The 10789-nt window shown below is 34.4% G+C and overlaps 1 long non-coding RNA gene across 1 annotated transcript; it reads left to right on the forward strand.

Moving 5' to 3' along the window:
- The first annotated feature begins 7626 nt into the window (after nucleotides 1-7626).
- On the forward strand, nucleotides 7627-8448 carry LOC130014084 (uncharacterized). Its single transcript, XR_008789054.1, has 3 exons — nucleotides 7627-7753; nucleotides 8041-8107; nucleotides 8371-8448. It is a non-coding gene; the product is annotated as an uncharacterized LOC130014084 (long non-coding RNA).
- Nucleotides 8449-10789: the final 2341 nt, after the last annotated feature.

The following is a 10789-nucleotide window of genomic DNA, read 5'->3' on the forward strand; positions in this document are numbered from 1 at the left end:
CAAAGGTAGATGCCATGTTTTGAGGTTCGGTCTAAATATTAAGGCCAACTGCATGTTTGGTCAAAAGTCACACAGGTGTGAATTTTGGAGTGTACATGTTAACATTTCATTGTATGATGTCAAAAACATGTTAGGTCTAAATGTTAAGGCCAACTGCAGATTTGGTTCAAGGTCACAACATGTAAATAGGGTTAGGGCACATGATTTTTTGACACAATTGTGGGTTTGGGCTAGGGTCAGAACTAGGTCTTGGCTTAGGCCTAGGCTACATGCTTGTTGACAAGATTGTGGGTTAGGGTTAGGGTAAGGACTGGGTATTGGGTTAAGGTTAGGGTCAGTCTTGTTTACATCTCGTGACTTTAGACCAAATCTGGAGTTGAGTTGGCCTTAATATTTAGACCTAACCATGTTTTGATATCATTGTGAACAAAATGTTACACATTTACAACCCAAAATTCACACTCAACCAACGGATACCCCCAATCATGGCTATTTTGATACCAAATAGTCAAAAAACTTACTGCTGGGCAATAAAAAAGCAGTATTCTTACCATTTCTGACACTTTCCATTCAAAACTTCAGGAAATAAGCCGTTGAAAAAATATCAACATCCCGAGTCGGCCATGCTTCTTTATATCATCAGGACTCAGACTAGCAATTATTTGCCCATTGGCTTCAATGTTAAATGACTGTAACATCACAGGCTGTAGCTTTTTGCTCAACATTCCGTTGGTTCCAATCTTTATAGGCACAATGGGGACAACATTTGGCAATCTCCTCATCATAATTTTGTAGGGGGTTGACCGTTTAGATTTTTTGCTACACGGTGAAAATCTCACTTCCAACACAATGATTGCTCTGCAGAAGGACACTTTACACTTCCTATCCCTCCGCTGTAATATCATCAGTATTACCCAAAACTGCTATGAAATTACAAATTTGATCCCTTTTCTCCAATTCTAGACCAAAAAGTCAACCCAAAAATGCAGGAAGAGGGGAGAAAAAAATTAAGGGAAAAATTGTCTATTTATAACTCCTTTATTAGGGTTGTCTTTCTTGCTTTTATCTTCCATTTATTTACGTTTTTGTTGTCTCAGAGATGGACTATTATTTTAAAAAAAAGTTGAAAATCGTAAAGTTTAGGAAATGTTAATCATATAATGATGAAAAAAAAATAAGAGCATATGATAATAAAAATGTGTTTGAAATTGAAGGCTCTATAATTAGCCTATAATTAAGGTATCAGTATGGAACGGATCGTAATCGTACGGTATTCACTACGGTCAGACTGATATTTAGGAACGTAAAGTTATCAGTCTGGAACGGATCGTAATCGTGTGGTATTCACTAAGGTCAAACTGATAAAGAAGACCATTTTACTAACCGTCTCCATTTTAAGAAAGAGCAGATATAAATATATGATTATATCGACAGAATCTCCACACGAATCTTTAATTTAGTAGAAGAAGAGCAAGTTGATCATTGTCGCCATATTTGACCTATTTCTCTATTGGTTGTATATGCATTCAGGCGTGGATCTAACCAACCCGAGTAGCTCATTATTGAGCCGAGAGATTTATGAAATGAAATTGGGGTTTAATGACCCGCATTCCTTCACTATTCAGGCTAATGAACACGAAGCGTTCAAGCCAGCTCTTTATTCACAGAGCCGCCTGGCTCCCCTGAGAGACTTTCACTGACAACTAGTCATTGTCGAGACTAATGATTTTTATCGCCGCTGTTGATCAATATATATATTAAATAATAGCCCGAATTTAAGTATACCAAAAGTTAAAGAAATATAACCAGTTTTTGAGCCATTCAGATATGACTGCAAAATTGTAATCAGCGCGCATGTTTTTTTAGGCTAAAGTCTAACCATAAAACTTAGTGTCCATACATAATAAATATTTTATTCCATTAATCAATTCCATTCCGCCATTGGTTTGTCTTAAACTCGTCATTTGTGTTCATGGGCATCAGGGTCGAGATGGCAACGTTATATGTTTTATTCGTCTAATTTACTATAAAACATCATTCGGTTTGCCTCACGGGTTAACGGCATATTAATAGCTTTATTCACTGAGATGGTTCCTTTACTTATAGTTTATTTTTCGAATTGCTTTTTGTATTTATTTAAATGGAAATATTTAGCACCTTCTTGTTAAACCGTTGAAAGATTTGAAGTTTGGATTAATGTTAAGAGAGTGTGGGTCAAAGATGCCGCTGGCAGAGTGTGTATAGGGTGTTAAAGTTTAAAAGTTATTCCCTACAAGGTGGTTCTACGGTTCTTACCATAGAATTCAGCTGTGAAATAACACAGTTTCTTTCATTATGTGTACAACAATAAAACTAGTTCAATTGCAAGTTGTCTAAACCACGGTGCTGTGATGTATGCATCTAAATGTTTCGACGACCCACCAATCGGACATGGAATGTGAAAATGCTTTGGAACTTTCAACTGTAACACGTTGCAATAATTACTCAATATAAGCCAAAAGGATCCGCCTTGTTCATTTATAGTCCGGCCCTGTCTTCAGTATTAAAATATAAAATTGAACACAAAGTATATTTAGTAATCCGTATTGTAGTAATGGCAATCACGGCTTGTGTTTTTTTGTTTTGTTTTTTGTTGATTGTTTTTTTTTTTGCAAAATATAAAATAATTACGATGTCGTTTAACACTCACAATAACATATTTGGTTACCGGCCATTCAGCCATTCAGGTCGTACATGTGTCAAGTATACAGTCATATATACAAACGCCTAACTATAGAAGCCTATCATTCTTAATTTCTACTTTTCGCCCTCCAAAACACGAAAGTCGAAAAGTAGCAGTTACGACAAAATGTGAGGCGACAGCAACGCTATACAAGCCAAAATCGACTCGAAAATAGGAAATCAAGAAATAATACACTGCGATAATAGCGCCCCTCGTTTTTTTTCCTAATTTCTTATTTTCGACTTGCATTTTGGCTTGTATACCGTCTTGTTGACTTTCGACTTAGTCATATTTTTGTATTTATTGATGTCAGTAAGATGTTACTATGGCGAACGTAAATTTCAGATTATACATTCCAGACTTCGTAATTGTAAAAGTGCTCTAAACTTCCATAGATTTTTAATGCATATTTCACATAACCCGACATGCAGTTGTGGTCATACTCAAGAAGATAGCGACCATTATTTTCTGCACTGCCCAAATTATTCGTCTCAGCGTATCTCAACATTAAATACCCTCCCATTTAAATCCATAAATACAAAAGCGTTCCTATATGGCGATACCAACGAAAGTAACCCGTTCAACAAAGTGAGTTTTAGTAAAGTTCACAAGTATTTAAAACTAAACAAGCGCTTTGAATAGATAAGGTAATTGTCAGGCGACGATGATTGGTGTTAAATAGTGATGATGACGACCATGAAGATGATTTATTTATATATTTATTTATATACTAGAAGAATGCCCGGCTTCGCTCGGGGGGTCATAACTCCGAAACCGGAAGTGGTAGACTAACGCCACCTGGCCTATGTTACTCCCCGGTCCGAGCTACCCCTATACCCCAAATTTCAGACTCGGAAATGACAACGTGAATGATGGATCAGTCGAACGACAGAGTGAATGACAGGAGTTTTCCAGTCGAATAATAAAGATAATGGCAACTCTGGTCATAGCATATCTGTTTAAAATATATATCATATAAATGTTTATACACGTATTTGAAAAATACATTTAGGTCTACGTGTAATGTTGAATGTATAAATTCGGAAATGTTTTGATCTCTTGAACTGTATTATTTAAAATACACGATTAACGTATTAAATTGTAAATAATGAATCAAGCCAAGACATGTATTAAATGTTTTAAATGTTTTATTGAATTGGAATAGAAACTGAAAACAGATTAACACCCTGTGTGAGATATTTCATTCAAATATTGTGAAAGGGTTGGTAATAAAATTAAAATTGTCATTGTGTCATTTTAATAACATTGAATCGTCCTATTCTGTTACGTAGTCGTCTCAACATATTGTTGTCATGGGTTACTTCTGCTAAACAACTCAATAGAAACGAGTAAAGTATTATAAACGAAATTATGTCTAAAGAGTTCTTCATGACATGTATTGACTGTAAGCCACAAAGCGTACAGGATCTAAGTGTGATGTTAAAGGTCAACACGCAAATATTGAAATTGGGTATGTTCGTGGATTGACTTATAGAATGTTGTTAATATTTCCATTTAAATAAATACAAAAAGCAATTCGAAAAATAAACTATAAGTAAAGGAACCATCTCAGTGAATAAAGCTATTAATATGCCGTTAACCCGTGAGGCAAACCGAATGATGTTTTATAGTAAATTAGACGAATAAAACATATAACGTTGCCATCTCGACCCTGATGCCCATGAACACAAATGACGAGTTTAAGACAAACCAATTGCGGAATGGAATTGATTAATGCAATATATATTTTATTATGTATTGACAATACTTTTCTGGTTAGATTTTAGCCTAAACACGACATGTGTGTTGGTGACAATTTTGGCAGTCATATCTGAATGACTCAAAAACTGTTTATATTTCTTTAACTTTTGGTATACCTAAATTCGGGCTATTATTTATGGTAGAAAGATATAATAAAATGACCTAAAGCTTTAAAACATATTTTTAAATATGTTGAGGCACCCTAAATTGAATTTGAAGCACCAGGGATAAATAAATAAAAATAGCTATAATGCATGATTTTATTGTAACTATTGAACTGATAAATATTGTACAATTTATCTAAAGAGTACATTTATGAAAACGTGGTACTTTTCTGATATCTAGTTAAATTAACACTTACCCAGATCTTGGCATAAGCATGACTTAAAATGATCACGGCTAAAACACTTCCGTGCGAATCAAGAATTCTTTATGTAAGAATAGAGCTTTATAAGACCGTAAATGCACCACACATTATGTCTCCATAAGATGGTAGCTATAATCTTTCAATCCAATCCCCTAATTAAGTATACCCCCACCCAATCATAAAAAAATAATAACATAGCAAAACGGTGTTTAATTCTGATCATCTAAATTATCAAATGATATTCGCCGAAGTAGTAACTGAGAAGGGCGTGTTTTAAGATATACATAATGTATCTTACTATTTTTCGCTTATATAATTTGATTTTCAAATACAAACCATTAATACTTATCTTAGCATTAAAACAATCAACCATTTGTGGTTATATTGAAATCTGTAAAAGACGCATTCTTTTTGAATATATTTTTAAAAAATAATAAATGGAAAAAAACATATTATTAACGCTTTTTCAACAAGCAATTGTTATACTCTTAGTGATTTGTAGAGCGTCAAATCACAATGTTATTGTACTGTTTTAAATTGTAGATTTTATTCATTCATGTAAAACATTTATTACAATTTTATAATAAAATGTATAAAACACTGAGTTCGAGATTCAAATCACAAATCCATCCAAGCTAGGATACTGCAAATCCGAATATTTTTGTTTATAAAATATTTACTTTCCATTCAATAAATATTCCAGTCATCTAGTTTTGGATTTGGGGAAATTCATTCTCCTTTTCCCATATATACATATAAGAAATAAATAAATTTTGTCGTGAATTCTACTTTTCGAGTTGCATGTTTAGCTTGAATAGCGTGATGGCGACTTGCGACATATTTTCAGAAATTTGGAAATTCACACATCGCGATATTCACGAGCTATCATGTTGATTTTCTGTCGAACTGTAGATTTTTCGAGTTTCGCAATTCGCTTTAATGAAACGATCTGTGTGATAGAGTCTAGCATATACACTATCAAATAGTATCAATACTAGACTTTATAAAAACATTAATCTTTGTATTCTATTCACGCCTATGTATACACATATGTTTTGATAAAGGCGTAAGATCCCAGAATTGTTGTGGTTTTTTTCAGGGTGTGGGGAAAAATTTTGTGGACGAGAAAATTCTCTTGCGTTAGCATGTTGTTTCCACCAGTCTCCTACCAATATGTTACAACATACGAACGATTTTTGCCTCATTTCCTGACTTGACCACTAACTGACCGCAATGACTTCTAGATGGCCCCTATGACCCCATTATTCATGCATTTTTATATGGCCATAGTGAAGGTTAGATCTATATATTAAGGCCACATGCAGATTTCATCAAGATCACGAGAAGTAAACAAGTAGGTTAGGACCCGTGATTGTTGCAGTTCTTGCAGAGGGTTGTAGGTTAGGATTAGGACTGGGTCTAGGGTTAGAGTTACCTCAGTTACAACTCGTGACCTTGACGAAATCTACTAGTGATCTTATATTTAGACCCAATTTAAAAATTCTCTTACACTGATTTTCTTGAAGATTGGGCGTCCGAATGACTAACCAGTGCTTTTTTAATCAGAAGGTCTGTCACTGAGTCAAATGGCATGGTCTTCTAATATTTAGAACCGATTTAATAATTCTCTTACGCTGATTTTCTTGAAGATTCGGCTGGGGGATCCGAATGGCTAACGCGTGCGCGTTGAATTAGAAGGGTTGTTACTCTCCCTCTCTCTCTTTCTCTCTCTCTTGAGGATTGACGCTGTTCATCTTATTCCAATAAGTATCACACAGTTGATAATAAGGCCTGTTTGGCAGTGTGAAGTAACGAATAACAAAACAGAACAGTAGGGCATATTCTATGCAATGTGTTTTACGGGACAGTAGCATTACTGCCTACTATTATTTCGAATTCCCTCTGTCACGGGTTATTTACCTATACGGAACCTTAGGTTTTTGACCCATCCGAACCCTTGACCCAACCCGTTACCTCCTGACTAGCCAGTCAACGTCTCACTAATTTAGCCACCGTGGCTTCTAAATGATTTACAAGAAGGATATCTTATCAGTAAACCACCTTCTACTTACATCTATGCCATAAAACAAGCCACTTTGCTTTTCGAGTCTGAATAAGAATAATGAGATAGAACGTGTTTCGTTGTTCGGGATTCAAATGTTGAATAACGAATAACGAGACAGAATGAAAGTATTATTTTTTCTTAAAAATTTGGAATCATTATTCCCAATCGGTCAAGTAAAGTTTTATCTATATTTAATTGACTAATAAGAAGAGTGCCTCAGCAGTAAGCAAAATAAACCCTTCTGTTCCCTTGTATGTCATAAAAACAATCCATTTTGCTTTTCGAGGTTTAATAACGAGCCCGGGCGTGTTTCGATATATATTCTACATATCCTCTAACGAGGATGCCGAATGTTGATCATTTTCAATTCAACATATTTATTGAACGAAATTTAACAGTTTTTAAAACTGATTCTCCTTTTTAGAAATTATGTAATATTTCCTACTATACCAAGCTATAAAATAAATGTACGCTGAAAAAATCTTGTGTTAAAACTAATCTACACAAGTTTGTGTTGTTTTGTATTGTATTAACACAAACGGGTGTAGATTTATAAAATCTTGTGATTTTTCCATAGCATTAACACAAGTAATGTGTACCATCGACAGGGTTTACTGTTAGTTAGTGTTAAGTTGTATGTCTGGTTGGTCCGATAACTGGTATATCAAAGGAATATATCGTGAGTGTACATATGAATTTAGACAATGTGCATCGAAAGTAAATGAGTAAATCTCTTACATAATGTAAGTTATGTAGTGAAATTAGCATCAACATAGTGCTTTAGCTTTAGCAGTGATATTTTCGAAAAATATAATGGTCACAGAATACAAGACCGCAGGTTTGTAAATCTTTACAAAAAAAAATAATACCATATATTTAAAATACTTATTTTCGTTTAAAACAAACAAGTCAGATTCAGTCTCGGTCACCCAGAACCTCATAGTCTTCGTAGAATATTTTTCTGGGTGATAGAGACCAATTCAGATTCAGAACAGTTTCACCGGAAGTGCGTATTTATATAATGGCGGGCAAGGAAAAAATTTCGTTGCGTTATAAAAGCGTTCCGGTCAGCAATCTAAAGAATCTGTCTTATTTTTTTCTGAAATCATGTTTATTTTTTATTAGTTGTTCGTTGCTACGCCGTTATTGAAATACTTATAATTACAAGAAACCCCACGACTGGGACCAACAGGTAAGATTCTCTCTTGATTTCATGTAGTACCCGGGACAGAATGGATGATAATTGGCAGCCATCTTTGATTGTTATATACGTTCTGACAAAATGAAAAAAATATCATAACTTTGGTGTTATTTGTTTGGTTCAAATGTAATCTAATTTCTGTAAAAGAAAAAAAACAACAAACAAATAAGCAAATATGTCCGCAAACACCCCGTTCAGCCTTTAGGTCAATGTTATAATATAGAGTTTGTCTATAGTTTCGATATTTTTTTCAGTTATGTGGATCCCTCCCACTCTTCCAGTTTCAAGCAATTATTGAGAATTTACGATGTATTCCACAAAGAAAAACTGGTAACAATTTCAATTTATTTTTCAATAATGCCCAACAATTGTTACTGTATGTATTACAGTGCCACGAAAAGTGTATATGAGATAGTTATATCTAATAGAGAGAGAGAGAGAGAGAGGGGGGGAGAGAGGTGAGGTTTAAAGTCACTTGACACAAACTAGGCCTACTTGTATTAAATTTGTCGAATCAAGTAGGTCCATGCTATATATATATCCTAGAATCAAGTCCGACGGTTCTGTTTCCGCCCTCTTTCCCGATCACTGTCTCATTCTATTACCATCTTTGTATGCTGTGTCCTAATAATTATGCATAAACCTTGAGGTGTTTATGGTGTTTGTTGGATAGGTCTCTTGAACTTACTGGCGCCAGGTAATTTCGGGACTAATTTATGGTTCAATTTTATATGAATGATTCGCTCGTGTGTAGGTGTATTTAGTAAAGGGCGGAAACCAGAGGACCCAATGAAAGCCCACAAGGCTGGATAGGCGAATCGAATAAAAATATGACCTATTTCAAAATGATATTTGCATATAAAGAAAGTACAGAAGTACATATTTATAGAAACAAATGGAATCTCTGAAAACCAACAATGGGATATGCACAAAACAAAAATATAAGGGTTGCTACAGCCTATGAATTCCAACTACCAAGGAATCTATTACACATTTGCATAGCACAAGGAAATAGCCATATACCCAACTTCATTAGCCCAGTCGGAGCAGAGCAGCAGAACGTTAAACCCATTTCATTTCATTTTTTTTTATTTGGTCTCATCTGTGACAAAGCAAACCAACACATCACACATACAATATAATTAAATTAACACTTTCCTTTTTTAACTGTTTAGTCAACTAATACATAGTATGTTTCGAAATCCATCGAACCGGAATATTTTGACATGAGTGGAATTCAACCTGGCTTACAATAAGTCACCATACAATAAAGGAGACTCTAGTGAAACCGTGTGCGTAGTATGGCTAATGGGGCCGGGCCTTCGAGAAAGAAAATAAACGGAAAGTAGTCTTTTTTGAGAAATTCGGTTTTGTCTGATAGCGACATATTTCTTTTCTCAAACGAAAGAGTGTTTAATCATGAATGTGCCAGGGAATAGGTAATATTTTGAAAGAGGGATAAATAAATAAATACTTTTCGCTCAAGCATTACACGATAACCCGTATTTTAATGTTTAAATACCCACCCACCCACCTCGCACTAACTTAATAGTATTTAGCTGTAATACCTTTTGCAAGCTATGTAAATTAAAATGTGCCAGATTTACATTTCTGACAAGGTAAATTAAACTTCTTTTCAGTGGCATTCTGTGTGATATCTGGAATGTCGTAGTGTGAACGGATTTTGACATTTAAGACCCCACCCACCCCCTCCCAATCAATTAATAGAGTTAATGGCGTACACCATTTCAAGTTATTTTCTGGCACATTTATATTTACATAACTTGAAAACAGTTTCACGGTACTAAACTTTAGTAAGGGAGTAGAGGGTTGGGATATTTAAAGTAAAAAAAAAATACGATCGTAAGCAGAAATTCTCGATACCTGTTGATATACAGCTGAAAGTATGTTAATTGTTTGCTACAAAATGTAAATTATTTTCTTGCACATTTGTAATTACATACCTTGAAAAAAGAACAAAATTGAAATGACACTAACATGTATTAAATATTGAGGGATGGGGGTATTTAACGTTAAAATACGGGCCATAACACAAAATACAAGATATCGGGATGCATACCATTAAACTCTATTTAGTGGTGGGGGGGGGGGTAGGAAAGTCAAAATACGCGGCTTAATACAAAATTCCAGTTATCGTAAAATGTTTCACTATTAGCTAATTGACTGGCACATTCATGATTACAAGATTTAGAAGAGATAAAACCCTCTTTCGTTTGTGCAAACAAATATGTCGCTATCAAATAATAACCTAATTACTAAAAATGACTACTTTCAATTTATTTTATTTAATGCTAGATCAGATTAACAACATATATATATACATGTATATATATAACACGCACGCGATTTCAGATTTCACTAAAGTCACGGTCACCGAGCGATATTTTTTTATTGTATATGTTTGCCCGAGTCTCCTTTGTTGTATTGTGACTTACTGTATGCCAGGTTGATTTCGGCTTATGTCGTCATAATGTTCCGGTTCGATGCATTTCGAGAAATGTTTTTGGAGAAATGTTATTGAACAAATGTTTTTGGAGAAATGTTTTGCAAGATTTGTATTTGGAGATTTGTATTTAAAAATTTGGTGTTCGAGATTTGTTTTTCGTTGTATGTCTATGATGAAATGTAAATTTACAAAAATAATTTGTCTTT

The sequence above is a fragment of the Patella vulgata genome, chromosome 8 (genome assembly GCF_932274485.2).
Source record: "Patella vulgata chromosome 8, xgPatVulg1.2, whole genome shotgun sequence".
NCBI classification, from domain to species: Eukaryota; Metazoa; Mollusca; class Gastropoda; family Patellidae; genus Patella; species Patella vulgata.